Source organism: Pleurodeles waltl, chromosome 4_2 (genome assembly GCF_031143425.1).
Source record: "Pleurodeles waltl isolate 20211129_DDA chromosome 4_2, aPleWal1.hap1.20221129, whole genome shotgun sequence".
Classification (NCBI taxonomy): Eukaryota; Metazoa; Chordata; class Amphibia; order Caudata; family Salamandridae; genus Pleurodeles; species Pleurodeles waltl.
In genome coordinates, this window is record NC_090443.1 from 446,853,955 (window position 1) to 446,870,757 (window position 16,803).

At 43.7% G+C, this 16,803-nt stretch overlaps 1 protein-coding gene across 5 annotated transcripts in view; it reads left to right on the top strand.

The window, feature by feature from the left end:
• The window catches only part of GMIP (GEM interacting protein), a 273,982-nt gene that overhangs the window by 136,441 nt on the left and 120,738 nt on the right, over positions 1 to 16,803 (top strand). The window lies entirely within an intron of this gene.

A 16,803-nucleotide genomic window follows, 5' to 3' on the forward strand; every position in this document is an offset into this window, starting at 1 on the left:
AAAGACTGGGAAGTTTGGTATCAGACTTCTCAGTTCAATAAACCCACTTTGATACCAGTGTTGGATTTATTGAAAAATGCACACATAGGCATTTTCGAGATGCACCCTGTATTTCACCCAGTCCTGTAGTGTGAGGCTGACTGGTCTGTGCCAGCCTGCCACTAACAGACAGGTTTCTGACCCCACAGGGTAAGAGTCTTGTGCTCTCTGGGGCCAGGAACAAAGCCTGCTCTGGGCAGAGGTGCTTCACACCTTCCCCCTGCAGGAAATGCAACACTTGGCGTTGAGTCTCAAAGACTACTGTCTTTTGTTACGCTGCCCCAGGGCACTCCAGCTAGTGGAGATGCCCCCCCCCGACCAGGCCCCACTTTTGGCAGCAGGCACTGTGGGAAAATTAGTAAACACCAAAAGGAGTGCCCACCCCAGCTGGGACCACCCCTAGGGTGCCCAGAGCTGAGGTGGACCCATCTTTACAGAATCCCCCATCTTGCTTGAAGGATGTTAGCCAATAGAGTTAGAAATGTGCCCCCTTCCAAAAGGGAGTGGGCACAGGAAGGGTGTATTCACCCTTAGGGACAGTAACCATTGGCTACTGCCCTCTGACCCCTGTAACAGCCCTAAATCTAGTATTTAGGGACACCAATGAACCTTTGTCTTCAGATTCCTGGTGACGTGAGAAGAAGAAGGACTGAATAGCCGCACCAGGAGGGAAAACTTCAGACGACAACTGACTTGGCCCCAGCCTTACCTGCCTGTCTGCAGCTTCAAGACCCCTACTACAAGAAGAAGGCTCATCCTGCTGGACCACCAACTTCTACAAACCCCCAGAGGTCTGCCTGCCTACCCAAGGACCAAGATCTCCCAAGGACAGCGGCCATGTCCACAAAGAAACCTCCAATAAGGACTCCAGAACAGCCCCAAATCTGCGAGTCCTGCCCACTCTGCACCCGATGTCCGTGGCCCATCTCCAGGTAGTCCACCAGTCCAGAGAAGGTCCCCAGGTGATTCTGACCTCGAGTCCACTCTGGATTGACCCCTCTTGACCAACACGAAGATGCCTGCAGCCTAAATCCACAGGGCCCCCCTGACCGCAACCTGATCCGGTAAAGATTTCCTGACACCTAAAGGTACCCCTGCACCTGCAGCCTCCTAGCCTTGGGGATTTAACCAATGGTTCAGCAACATCCAGTGGGCTCCCTTCTTACCTGTCAAGCAGTTGGTCTTCTTCAGCTGACTCCATGGACCAAGCCTGCAGCATCTTTGTGACCCCAGGGTTCTCCCATTGAAAAGCATTGGGCACCAGATGCAGTTTGCACCCTTCACCCGGCCGCCCCTGTGCGGCTGAGGATGTGTGTTTGGTACTGACCTGTGGCCCCTTCCCTGGTGCTGATCTAAACCCCACAGGTCTGCATCCTGAAGTCACGGGTACTTACCTGCAAACCATTTATTTCTATCTGCTCCCTGTCTCCATAGGATTCCCTTGGGCTCCTAACACCAACATGTTGCTGGTGTTGCACTCTTGGTGATTTCCTAAAACTTGCTCAGTGGACACCTTAACCCCCAAAGACTGGGATCGTAAGTCGAGTACTTACCTGCAAATTGTGTTGTTACTTTTCCTCCCATAGGACTGCATTACTTTCTATGAGAAATTACACTGTGTCTACTTTTGGAACTGAAAAGTATTACTTACCTGTAAACTGTTTTACTTGTGAATTCTAAACAAAGTGCATTTAATACTTGAAAGTGAGACATTCTTAAAACTGTATTTACCTGCAACAAAGATTCTTTTGGTTTTAGAAATAAAGATACAAAGTATATATTTTGATACTTATGACAATTGGCCTGGAGTTGGTCATTGAGTGTGTGCCTCATTTCTTGACTATATATATAACAAATGCTTGGCACTACCCTCTGATAAACCTAACTGCTCCATCAATCTACCACAAAAGAAGGCATTAGTATTATTTACTTTAGCCTCTGTAAATCCTCTGGGGATCCACTGGACTCTGTGCACACTATACTTATAGTATGAACTGAGCCAGCTTCCCACACCCACATTGAGTAAACATGTGACCTAGGAATAGTGACGGAAGTATTAGAAGAAGAGTTACACTTTAGAAGTTCTCAGAGAAACATTTGCACACTCCCAATCAATGTAGATCAAAGGTAATTAGTACACTTTTCAGATCTTAGATGGTATTTTAGTAAGAAAAAGTGCACCCGTCTAGAGTACTATATGTAGGGCCAATGAAATTATGTGGGAAATAAAGACTAAATTATGCAGTAGATTGACTAAAATGTGAGTAGGACTCACAGTTTTATGGTATTTATGTTTTGACCTTTCCATCTGTATTTATCCATATTTATTTTTTGCTAATTGTATCTGTATTTACCCATATTTATTTTGCCTTAAGTGTAAAAAATGAAGTTGCAATGGGTATATTTCCACATTTATTTAACCGATAAACGTTTACTCATGTTTCAGGGCCCTATGGGTTATAGCCATTTACAGTACAATGCAGTCATTTGAAACCATTTGCATAGTAGAACAGCTAAATAGCTGAACTGCTGCAGTTATTTAAGCCTCGTCTTTTACATTGGCCTAGCACTCATGATTGACAGTAGGGAGAGTTCTCAAAAAGAAAACCTATTCTCCGTGTTTATCCATATTTAAAAATAAATACAGACAGGAAAATAGATGGGTCTGTATTCAGTAAAACCTGAAAACTGTGACAGTATCCTTTTGCTGTTTTGTCAATTAATACATATTAATACTGCCTAGGCAAAATGCTCATCTCATTGGTACCAGTTTAGCATCTGATGTGCAGTAAGTCCATAAATATGAGGAAAACGCCACAGACACAGAATCACACAATCCTAGTGAGTCTGTTCATGTATCAGGTTTTCATCCCAAAAACAACAGATTCAACCTTCCAGCCTTTATAGTTCAATACACTGTGTACTACTGAGTTACATAATTATTAAAGTGCCTAGAAACCATTCTGTTTGTGCTATATAAATAGCCCAGTGGGCTGGTCTCACAGATCAATGTATGAGCCAGTTTTTTAGCAGTTTGTGGGCCTGTTTTTTGACCAGGTGGGATTTTTTTTCCAGTAGATTGCCCTGGTATTGCCACAAGCATAGCCTACAGCAGACACAAACACATGCAGTCTCCAAGACCTTGCAAAAATACCCACACAGCATGTACTTACAAGTTCAAAACTAGCCTGATTTACAAACTTGGGCCACTTTTTCAGCTATATTATTGGCTAATGAGGGCCACTTTTGTTATGGTTCCTGGGCCTATTTTTTGTCCCAGTCCGCCCCTGAGTATAGGAAGTGTAGACGTGGGCAGTGAAAAAGGTTAACGTGGGGGAGAATGGAGAGGGTACAAGTCAAAGTGAAACTGACATTAGTAGTTTAAGGAACGGCCACAGAGGAAAGCCCACAGCATCTCCGCAGTTCTGAGACAGCGTGTCCACAATATTCTCAGACACCATGCCTAAAGCATCGACAGATTTCTGAGACAGCGTACTAAGGGCATCTTCCCAGATCAGAGACAGACAGCATTTCCAAAAATCCTGACAGTTTTGAAACAGCGCGCCCCCCAGTTTTTCCACAGTAATAAGACAGCACGTCTACAGCATTTCATTGGTTCTGCCTGAGAAACGATGCCCAACGTACCTCTGTAGACTTGCAACACCGTGCTGAGGTCACTTCCTTTGTCCTGAGACAGGAGTCATCAGTGTCCCCTCAGTTCAGGTCAGCATGCACACACTGTCTCAACAGTTCTGAGGAAGCGATAGTGTGTGAAGACAGAGTGTCAACAGCATCTTCATGGCTCCTAGCGATATTACGCACAGGGTTTCCGTGGAACTGAGACAACATAAGGTCAGCATCTCAGGTTCTGAGAGGGTGTGCCCACTGCATCATAGTGGTTCTGGAGGAGTATACTCATAGCATCTCCTGTCTTATAACTTATAAGACTGCTTGCTTAACGTCTTGCCAGTGGCTCTGGGAGAGCACGTGTTATGTCATCATACTTGTCAGGACACTTGACTTTATTCAGTGCAATGTAAAGTGGCCGGCCTAAGAACCATTCCAAATTTACCTCAATCTCTCCAGCCCAAAATATGATATATCTTTTTAGCTACATAGACCTTGGACTGGATTTATCTATTCTTAAAATGCTTGCCCTCCATAAAATAGTTCAGTCGTATCAATCTCCTGACCTCTGAATGTTACTGTACAAATATCTGGAGGCAGAAGATTCAATCCACACCATTCTTTAAAAAATAATGTATCCGAAATGCTAGTGATAGGTGATTGTGAGTGAGTCAACTGTGACTTTAACATCTGTTTTACCAATCCTTAACTCGCATATCGGGTCACCCCCAACCTTCCCTTCTTGAGTGGGAGCTTCTACTTTTGCTAGAGTCACTCTCATTAACTTTGTGGACTGAAGTATTGGCTTCTTGATTGTCAACCAATATTATTTGTAAAGAGAATCTGCATACTCGTGCAAAGAGGCCTACCTTTTTGCACTTAAAACATGACTTATTGATAGCAGGACAATTGTTAGCATTAGCCAAATTAAATCTCGACGCACGCCTAAAACATATATTATTTTTGTCCCTTTTTTTTCACATCTGCCCTACTGTATGACACAACTTTAGGTTTGTATAAGATCACATTTACATTCTCACATGTGACCATTTTTGCCCTACCCAATTCCTTTGAGGGCAACACAGACCTTTCAATACCTCCAGCTATTTCAAGTGTTCCCTCTAAAGTGGGATTAATATTTTTTCTTCTATTTTCGTGTCATAACAATTCACTACTATTTGATCTCTCAAGTACTGCTCCAAGGGCCCCACAAACTCACATGATAACGCTAACATTCTGAATTCAGCTAAATAAATGTAAATAATTTCATGCTGATATTGCTTGTGTGTGAAAAACCTGTGCCTTTCAACAATCACACTTGGGTCGTCCTTAAAGTGATTCCCCAACCTCTTAATTGCCTCGGTAAACTCATCCAATTGTGTAGAAGACTGCGAACTTAACTGTGGTTCATGGTCAAAAATTCCTTTGGCCTTCAGTTCTTCAGCTTTCTTTCTTGCAGATTTCTCTCTTGCAGCTGAAAAACCTACTCCATCAATAGCTATCAAATAACTATTGAAAAATCTTTACCACTGGTTCCACTTGACTTTGAGTGCTCCAGGTTCTGGTAGAAAGGCAACAGGCAAATTAGCAGTTTGCATGGTGAGAGCAGGTACAAACTCTATATGCTGCAATAAATTTTAAAATAGAACACTTAAAATGCTTCTGCTACAGCTGCCACTAAAGTCCTATACATATCCATAGGAAGATATTTATTGACAAAGCTGCTCTAGTAGTACAAATCAGGTGTGCACATCACTGTGCTTGAAATTAATGATACAACTTACTCACAAATGGTGTGGGCATCACCGAATTCTGAAAGATGCACAGCTAAAGGTGTGCCCAACAAAAGTTGAGCAAAATAACGATGCGCCTTTTAAGGTGTGCACATCACCGCTTTGCCGCAAAGATGTATGAGTCTACTTCCAGAGAAATCCTAAAACACGTTGAAGACCAAGGAAAATCCTTTTTAAGGTGTGCAAATCCCTGCGTACCTAGCACATATGAGTCTCTATTTCTGTAGTATTCGCTATAGGGATGAAATTTAAGAAAAAGAGCGCCTCAACTTTAAAAAAGCACAAATGCACTGCTCCTTCACCACTGCATTCCGGCATCAGAGGGCACTCACGTCAAGCGTAAATGCATGGCCGTTCCATCCAGGTAGGCGCAGGTAGGATTACGTGCAGAGGAAGAGTGACTCACAAGGTTTTGAATTCTGAAGAATTAGGCAGTGTACGGGGTCTCGCAGCAGGCAGGGCTTGCAGCAAATGTTGACTTTTAAAATGCCAATGGCAACACACATCGCCCAATAGCAGTCTCTTAGTATGAAACAGGTGAGCGTGCGGCCAGAAAATGAACTGAATTAGTTACTTTGACTTGCTGTGTCAGTAACATCCCTTGATGGAGCACTCGACCACCCGGTCCAAACTGAATTAAAGGTAGCACAGTACCCAAGATGAGACACGCTTAAAAGTGTAGGATTGCTTCACTAAGCACGATCACTTGACTTGAGGGACGCTGGTTTCTGTAGGCTGTAGTAGTTTTGATTCTTGTCCTGAAAATGATCCCCACGTCCAACCTTAAAATAGCAGTGGGTCCATAAATGCTGACTCCTGACGCTCATCGCCAATTTATGTTGTGTGCTAGTCGACAGAAGATCCAGGCAAGACGTAGTTTCAAATAGATTTATTGAAGAAGAAAGAGTGAAACAGCATTAGTATACCTCAGCTACCGGCTCCCAGAGAGGACAGCAGACAACTGTCACTCTTGATAAAGCACAAAATCCTAACTATTTAGTCATAACAGACCAGATAGTGGTTTTCATACTCTAGGCTGATGAACCGAACCAAATCTGTTTTAAAGAAAACGTCATAAGAAATACGCCATAGACAATATAAATTAAGTATATAGTAATCAATTAGTACATCAATAACCACACCAGTTAATTAAGAAGTTAAAGATGTATTTCTCTATATTAACAATGCTAGAGTCTTGAAAATCATTCTCAAACTCAAATGAGACATATATATAGAAACAACAATGGCTGATTTAGTCGGCGCATGAATTTAAGTTTAATCAATGCAAATAAACAAAATATCTCACACTAAACCATAGCAATAGAATCTGAGCTACAGAAATTGAATACATTGAAATAAAAAAGAAAGGAAAATCAATAACCATTCAGGAATATGAGAATAACACCTCACTAACCACTAATTAGCATCAACATGTTGGATTTCATGTAAAAGAATGTAGCAACATGAATTTAGAAAACAACTAGCTAAGGCACTATCAAAAATAGCAGCAGTATTATGATATTAGCAGTTGGTACCTGAAAAGCAAAAGACAAATAACAATATGCATTTCATACATTTACCCAATCACCAAGGAATTCGGCAACAACGTCTACTTCTTCAGGGGGACAGCAATATCAGACATCAGGATTGAAAAGGGAACAAGATAAGGGGTATGGTTTAGGCTTTGGACTATAAGATTACTAAACCATCAAAGTATAAGTAAACTCAGAAAGTAATAAACACCAGCATTGTCAGTATACTAACTGGCAAAGTACGAAATGTCAAAGTGACAGATCATAAGAAGTAGGATCTCTGTAACTCAGGAAACACGTCAGATCAGGAACAGAGAATGAATGACCAATAATCAATGGTGACTGAACATTAAATTAAACTTGTTAAACACACTGATTGGTTCAGAGAAATATGGCGAGAAAATGGTGTCTAATCAGAACACCAACAAATATCAAAATTATATAAAATGTTAGCTCTAAGCCTTTCTATTTGCTGTTATTCCATTGTCGAAACTCAAACTAATACACTTTTAGCTACTACATCTTCTTCTTCCTTTGCCTATGCAGACTCCTTGTTCTATGACTCAAACTACGTTGTCACCAGATAGTGATTACAAAATATGGAAACATTTCTCATCACGCCATTCTCTACTCGAGGAAAAGAACATAGGTTAGAAACATAACTACAAGCAAAATATACAAATACAATGAATGAAGTCAGTTAAGCCATGGAAATGCAGTTAAGAAACAGAACACACGAGAAGCATTTTATACAGATAACATTGCACAGTGGCCTTGTTCTGCTTCTGCTTCAGTCCACCAGAGGCCACGTTTACTTCTGACATTTATTTTAGCAAAGAAGAAAAGACAGAATAATTTCATCAGCTTAAGTTAGCATTAAAAACAAAACATAGACCTTACATTCATGGTGGCCATTAAGTCGATCACAATTCTCGAGTTAGCATAAAAATGAATACATAATTATTAATATATCGAATTATAAGTATGATTACATATTTGAAAAATAAAACATAAAATTCACGCTCTTACACTCTCTGGAATTCCGCCCAGAGACCTCAACTCAACACATTCCAAAGCTAGCAACCTATGAACCACGAATACACATTCCCTTTACATCGCACTGAATAAAAGCAAGTGTCCTGACATGTATGATGACATTATATCATGCCCACAGTAAGACATACAGCTGCAATTAGGGAGCAGAGGACCCTCGCATGTCGAGTACAGGTGCTCCTGCACCTGCTGCACTATTAATATTAATGTCTGACATTGGTCTGGGAGTGCTTCTATCTGGTCTTTGAAACGCTCCTGCATGAATCTGTTTCATATGCACATTACTGTCAGCGCTGCCTAGAGCGCACCATTTTATCCGTGGTTCAAGGCTGCGGGCTCCAGTAACAGTGTATTCGACCCCTGACACATGACAAAGGACCTCCTCACCACAGAGATCGCACTGTTTCTGAAACAGCACACCCACGGTGTTCACAAAGTGTATCCGTTATGGCTTTGTCTCCACTCCCGCTGCAAAGTTATTCTGAAGATCCAGCAAGCCAGGGTGATTTCACAGATCCACTCACCCACTGTACTGTTATTTTGAGATCCCTCCCGGCCTGGATCGCGTCACAGCCGTGCCTCAATCTCATGTTAAGTTATTCTTAAAGTCCACCTCGGATTGATGATGTCCCAAGGCTGCGCACATCTGCTGTAAAGCTGTTCTGAGTTTGTGTTCGGCATGGGTGATGTTATCGAACTACTCACATCAGGGCCAAAGTTACTATTGAAGGCCAAGTGGCCCGGGATATGTGCCCGACCTTCCCTCAGCCACTGTAATGTTAACTCGAAACCCTTTTGTCCTCAAGTATGTAACAGAGATGTCCAAACCCTGTCCAGTAATATTCTCAAAGTCCATTTGGTCTGAATGATGTCACAGAGCTGCCCACATCCGTTTTAAATTTATTTTGAAAGTCTGGTTGGCTCATGACGACTGTCTATGCGTTGCTGTTTTATTAAAGTTCTCCGCAGCTTTCACTGAAGCAACTCCTAATTTAGTTACACCACTTCCTGTTTCCTGGTTGTGAAAGCCTGTCCTCTGTTCATCTTTGTTGGTGAGTTACAATTTACAGAAGACAACACTAATATTTAAATGCCAAATCAAAAGTTAGCTTAAGATGTGCACGATATCTATGGTAAACATATACTTAATACATAGAGGTAACTATCTATTTCTATTTATATAAAAAAAAAACATGAATGATTCTGATGGCTAATAATCAGCACCACTGGAATTATTCAGCAAAGGAGGACCCAATTATGTGGCAGGAGTCACTAAATTATGTGTTAGATTACCTCAATATTTTGAACTTTTACCTCTTTGGAACCTAAACACAGCAAAAAAAAAGCAACAGAAAGATGACCAATCAACCATTACGGCGTGCCTTTCACTGCACACCAACACCTGCTGCTGCTTTTTCAGTAACTTTTGATCCATTTAAGCCAGAAAGAAAATATTTTTTTGCTGCCTGGAGATCATGCAGCAGATGATAGATTATGTGGCAAATTCCATAAATCTACAGCTATGCGGTAAATGTTGCAGCTGCCAAAACACATAATTCCAGTGGCCCTGCTGATATAAACAGAGAAGATAAAGGATGATTGGTTTGTTGTCACCAAAACCAGAGTTGACATTATTGAATCATGTTGCGTGTAGCATGAAGCGATGAAGAGGTGTGATCCACGCAGACCGCTGGAGGGGTGAAGGGCCACCGGAGCCATAGCAGCTCTTTGACCCCAAGGTCCCCCGCCCAGAGAACGGGAATGAGCGTTGGGCTTCCAGGACCCCTTCAATTGGGAGCCGACAGCTTGAGGGCGGGACAGCACAGCTGAAAGGCGGGGCTTGGAAGCGCGGAACTCTGGGCGGAACTGGGAGCTGCGAGGAAACCCCAGATAAGCACCCGTGCATCACGCTGTGTTGGCCAAGCGGCAGGCAGGTTTAAGGCAGGTGCAAGCGTCAAAGAGCATGGACCAGAAAGCAGTAGGCTGCAGGCAACTCATGTCGGACTGAGGCGTCTGACGTTAGGCCAGAGCGCAGTGGCGGTTCCTCCGTGGGAGCCATGGAGTGTCGCCCCCCTGCACTACTCTGCAGAAAGCGTAAAAAATAAAATGGTACTAAAAATATTTTATTACCATTTTATATTTGATGCGCTCTGCCAGCAAACAAAGTGCAAGGGCAGGGCCAGTGCGTCACTGGGGCAGCAGTGAGGAGTGGCCCCTTTGTTTGAAGTGCGCATGGTGGTTTGACCAGCTATCTTGCTACGGCCAACCCGACATGTGCATTTCAAACCTCTCCAGTCCGGCTGTCTTGGACAGCCGGGTTGGAGAGAAGGCACAGGCATACTGTGCCTTTTGGAGAGTGGAGCCGGCCTCCACCCAATCAAGACACTGTTTTCATGCTGCCTGGCAGCATGAAAAAAGTGTCTAGATTGGATGAGGGAGTTCGCTGTAGGCTTTCCGCTCCAAGGACATCCTGCAGAATGAGGACATGCTGCAGGACATCGAGTAAGGCAAGTGTTTCTTTTTTAATATTTATATTGGTGTGCATAGTCGCCTGCCTGAAATTGCCACTGCGACCTTCATCGGCCGGAGAGGGTGAAGCCAAGAGGCAGCTAAGAAGCTAAGGAGAGAGAGCAGGGGCATTTAAGGCATATAGCACTGCAAACACTGCAATCCCAGTGTATTGAGCATATTAAGCAGTATAAAATAGTGGCAAACAACTGTGATCAGTCAACTGTTATCAAGCCGGAGCCTAATGCCATCATTGCAATCATATAATTATACAGCAGTATACAGTATCAAACAGTATTATTGAAACAGTATCAAACCAGCCATTGGCAATTCAATTTTGGAAGTTGGTGCCAGCTGGAGTCAGTGAGTGTTATTGACACTGCTTGGGCGTTGGACACTGCTAACATATACCAAACAAACACCAAAGTACTACTTAGACACCACCGAAACAGAGATGATGCTGATTCATGGTGTCAGGCACTGTTAAGAACGCCTAAGCATTGCTTTCTGCTGAGCACCGCGTAAGGGAACACAGGAAATCCCCAACTACACAGGAAGAAGGGAAAAGGACCTACCACCCCTTCCTGCTTGCATGTATAGTGTGACAAAGTGCTGAAAGTGCGGAAAGCATGAAAAAGTGCTGGGATGGTGATATGGCTGCACAAGATCATTGACATTAGACGTCATGCCGTGCCTTAGTGGGAAAGGTCAATCTCTGTTGAGGGAGCCTGGCCAGGTCCAGGTGCGGCTTTTGAAGATGTGTACCCACCCTGCTTGCTGCTGCCACACTGCCTCTGCTGTCTTACTGTCCTTCTGCAGTCCCTCACAGTTTGGATTGCTCTCACTGCTTTCACTGTTTTCATAGTATCCACCGGCACTTATTGGCACCACCAACCAATGATCATCCACCTCACCACCAACAGTTCAGTGTAATATCTACAAAAGTACTGTTACACCTGGTAAAAGTAAGCACTGAAATTCACAGCATCTGGTTTGGCATACCGTAAGGAGCAAACAGGAAGCAAACAAGAATCTAACATTGAGCCCAAGAGCAGTCTCTTGGTGACATGCTGTGAACTACCGCCCCTCTGGGGGCAACTTCCATCTGCCTGAAGACTCAGAAAAGATCCCGGGCTGCATGCTCATGCCCCTCCATAGCTGCACTAGCTCAGGAGGTGAGGCAGCGCAGAGAGGGTTGCTCAGTCCCTCCAATCCTGTCACCAAGGAGCTGTCAGCAAGGAGCTGTGAAAGCCTTGAGTTGTGGTCACACGTGTAACCTTTCTAGGAATGGTGAAACGGAAGCAGTCATCCCATAAAAAGGTCCAGGCAGTTGAAATCCCAGACGGGCCACTTCAGCCCATACCCTCAGACCCTACCATGTCTTCTGGCTCCAGCATAGTGTCCACGGTCTGGGGCAAGGGCTGTGTCCTCTCTCCACTCCAGGTGTTCCCCTGTACAAAGAACTCAATCAAACAATACTTTTTAAGGCAATAGAAACAGTTTCTCAGGATCAATGAGCTATCCCAGATATGACACCCACCCAGAATTATGGTATTCTCCTGAATCATTTGAGGTGTTCTATCAGCAGTCTGCCCAGTTCATCCCAAGTTGCCACAAAACAGTCAAGCAAAGAAGCAGCTTGTGCGGGGCCTCTTACCTAGCCCAGAACACAATCTTGCCGCAGCTTAAGATTGTGTGAGTCAATTATTGACTTGACAAGAGACTCTCCTCCATGCCCGCTCTCCCCCTACTCGACCTTGGTGATTCTTCTACAGTAGGGCAGGAGCAAATGCGAGAGTCCATGCCCGCTGTCAGTCGTACCCTCAATGTAGGTAATATGGGTAACTTGCCAGCTACCACTAGTATAACCCCTAGTATATTCCTAAACTCACATAAAACCACGAATTCGAGGACTTCACAAGTCTATCGACCCCTGTATTGGTCCCTGGAGTCAACAAGCCCTACGACTTTGATACCCCAAACAAGTGAATCGTTCCTAAAACAAAAGGCCACCAGCTGACTCCCCAGAAGGTGGAGTTTTACTGACCAAAAACTAGGAATCCCAACAAATCGCATTTGCTCTACCATTGAGGCCCAAATAGAAAAAACCTTGGGGCAAACACCATTAATGTCGTGGTTACAGTGGAAAAGGCCATTTAACCAGCTCTGACAGCTCAGGCCCCATTATATGTCCAAGAGATGGTAGCAACAAGAGCCATGCAGGACACTATAGCCGAGACTCTTCTCTGGCAGTCAAGCAACATGGAGTTGCCATCAGATCTGATTCAATCATTGGCAACTCATCTTGCTGAAATTGGTTCTAAGCGTAATGTCCTGGAAACAGAGTTAAAACTCCTTCTGAATGATGAACCCTGCCGATGTTTTCCAATTATCAACAAGCTGAATATTTTACCAGAGATAATGGTAAATCACGGTCTCTGCGACTAATTAAGTATCCTAGGTTAAGTTGTTAAATGCCATTATGGCCGAGGAGACTGATCAGAATAACCATGGTATATCTGAACCGGCCATTTCCCCAGGTATTTTTCAATAATGGTCTGTTATCCAGGACCAGGTGGGCTGTTCTTCTTCTTCTTCCTCCAACAACCCATTAGACTGACAAGGGGAGCTTTTGGACAGGGCTACCCTAATGAGCAATGAGGTGGACACTGCAAGAGTATTACAAGTGAAAATGGAAACTGGATCTCTACCTGAGCCACTCTCACACCCCCCGGCCTGTCTAGGGCAAAAGAAATATGTAAAAAACAGACAAAAAAGCAGCGCATACTTAAAAGAAGGTCTCCATTTGACAAATCAGCTAGAAGCAACAAAGTTCAAGCCTCCTCAAACTCTGGAAATTCTAACCCAATTTGTGCCCCTCCAACGCAGGCAATACCTCAACCTCTGTCATCAATTAACACATGTCTCCCCAGGTGTCCCTGTATTATTAGAAACCAAGGAGCCAAATCAGACCAGGGGGACCAGTACATAGTTGACCACTCGGTGCATAAGTCAACTAGAGATATGGAATTGCGGAGTGCGGAATGCCAGGTCAAGGCGTATGCACCCTTGACAGGGGAGACAAACTGATAGGAGCGGATGGGATGCCAGCCACGCAAAGTGAAAGGGTGGACCAGAGTACTCAGTCAGAAAGGGAGACCCTGGATCTGCCAGGTCCCAATCCCAGGGGTCAACAAAAGGATTTACTAATATATAGACCTATGATTGATCAAGTGCCCGGAAGGGAGTCTCCATCCACTTGTTGGACTATACCTGCCCCCTCAGTGCCCACCAGCACATGAAAAATGTTGAGCCCCAATTAGTATCAACTTGTCGGGAAGCACTATTTGGTGAGCGTCAGAGAAGTGAGCCCTATAGCTCTGCATGTAACAGTTCTCCGGCACAGCTTCACCTACTTGCTCCGGTCCCTCTCCAGTTCAGACTGAGGAAATGCATGACTCCTACCTTCTTAAGTGCGATGAAGAGGAGAACTCACACATAATACTTCTCTTCATTCCTCAATACACTCCCAAGGGCTTCATGGACACCCTCAATAGAGGTAATTTGTTGCGTTGTTTGCCCATCTTCCTGCCCTTAAGAACATAACTACTGACAACCTGGATTGGGCCAAATTTGATCTGTCTCTGTTAAACTCAACTGTGGATGTGACCAGGACAATCTGGAAAAGAGTGGTCCAAAGGAACAAGGTTTAGGCAGAAAGAACTGTTTTCGAAGAACAGAGGATCGATCTTCATACTTCTGCCACAGTGAAATATCCATATATTCTTTTAAAACCACTGCAAGCCCAGATCCCAGCTTGTGTGCTGAAAGGTGCAACTGGGGGAAACCAGAACTGTGCCTTCACTACATAGGGTCTAAGGCCATTTACCATTCATCAAAGGCACGACAGGAGGGAGGTTTTCTTTAACACAGCAAGGAATGTTTGACACGTGCAGGGCAGGTAGCTGTAGACTAAGACAAACACGCAGGATCCCAGAGGAAATGTCCCCTATATCCATGAATATCTTAACAGTGATCTCCTGGAATATTACAGGGCTGGGTCCCAAGCTTGTTCAGGTGGACTGGGTGGGGGAATCCATAGACTATGCTGATACAATTTTGTTCCAAGAAACTTGGGAGATCTCCCCCTTATACAGTCAGGGTTTCAAAACATTCCATGCCCCAGCTATCAGGTAGACTCTCTGGCGAGTTGCTAATTTGGATTAAGATTTCTCTAGGGTTCATGCTACCCAATTATCCATTAATTTTCCAGACTTGCTTGGCATTGAGATCTCCACTTCTTATAAAACAAAAATTCGTATTTTTAATGTATACAGTAGGAGTGTTCCTAAAACCACTAATTCCCCCATTCTCCACTTTTTGATTGATTATATCTCCTTGTCATAAAAAAAGTAGCAGATGTGATTGTGCCTGTGGATGTCAATGTATGCTTTGAACCATTGGCACTCTATAATGAAGTAGCTGGAGAGGAAGATCAACATCAGGATATTCCACAAATTTTGAGCCCATTGTCTTCACTCCCGTGGGCTGCCTTGCAAATGTTGGATCTTTGTATGAGTTGCCACTAGAGGGATTGTAATGGTAGAACTAAATCTGATTTGGAGTCACACCCCACCTTTAAAAGTAATAACTATCTGAGCTGTATTGATTACTTTTCATTAGATGTCCAATTCTGGGGAAATCTTATTGCTACGGAAGTCCTATCCAGATATAAGAGCGACCACTTCCCTCTTCATTTCTCCATTTGTGTAAGTGGCAAGGGGGAGTTGGATTCTCCAGCTACCTAGAGGCGTCCCTTCAGTCAGTAATAACGGGAGGAGAATTAAGTGGGAGAGCATTATGTTCAATGAGACCAAGTATGCCTTATAATACCAAGAGCTAGCTCCCATTTTGTCCCAAACCGGCTAACCCAGAGGCAGCCCCAGGCAAGATCATAGAAGCCCACCTCAGATGGTTCGAAAATCTGAAAATTAATTTTTTCACTAAACCTCCCCATGCCAAATCCATCCCCAGAGGGCAGACCCCACATGGTACAATAGGACTTGTAGGTTAGCCAAGAGTAATCTCCTTAGTGCTTTAAAGGAGGGTTCCTGCAGCTCATACAATCAGCCAGAGCAGACTACAAACAAGCCTTAAAACAAGCAAAATCTGCATGGTGTACAGCTATTTGGAGTGACATTTTGTCTGCAAAAAGCTCAGGGGACCAGGTAGCCTTTTGGCTTATAATAGCTCATGGCACCATAATACGTAGTGAAATTAGGATCACACATTCTTCCATAAAATTGGGTGAACAATTTTGAAGCTTTGTATGGTTGCAGCCCTCCAACCGCTGAAAACCCTGAAATCATCAGTTTCCAGCAAACCCCTGCATTCCCAAAGACTCCTTTTATTTAGAAATGTTTAATGAAGGTTAGGCATCCACAGTGGCAGAAGGCAGGAAAGGCACCCTAGTTAGATCGAATACCGGTGGACCTTTTTAAGTCCACCGGTCCAAACCTGTAATCTGGGCACCCTACCTTTCACGTGTTAATAATTCCATCCTAGCAGAAGGCGAGATTCCAACCTCCTGGAAAGGGGCAGCGCTCATTCCCATACATAAGAAAGGCCCGAAGTCAGACCGAGCCAAAAACACCCAAGTCACCCTTATTGATTGAAGCCAAAAGATCTTCTGTAAACTGTTAGATCAGCTTCTCACCTAGGTCGATGAAAATAACATTTTAACACAGTTTCAGACTGGTTTTTGCCCCAAAATTAGCACAGACGACTGAGTTTTTAGGTTTTAATTAATAAGGTGGAAAGAAGTAGACATAAAAAAGGGTACCCCTATGTCGCTTTTGTTGACCTTAAAGCAGCATTTGACATGGTCCCTGGGGATAAGTTATGGTGCACACTAGCTGATATAGGGCTTCCTCATCTACTCCTTAATCTATTCCTTAGGTTACATCAGGATAGTTTTGAACAAGTTAGATGGAGTACAAATGGGGAAAACACCGACATTTTCAAGGTTGCCACAGGAGTTGGGCAAGGATGTGTCTTTGCCCATACTGTGTTCCTGCTGTTTATAAATGGCTGCATTGACTACTTTTTGGGCTGTGGTAATGACTCTTTCGTTCTAGGGGGAACTAAAATACCTGTCCTACTATTTGTGGACAATACCTTTTTGGTGTTGAAAACCCCCAAGGGCCCAGAAACCCAATTAGCAACTTTAACAGATTCTGCCTGTACCACAG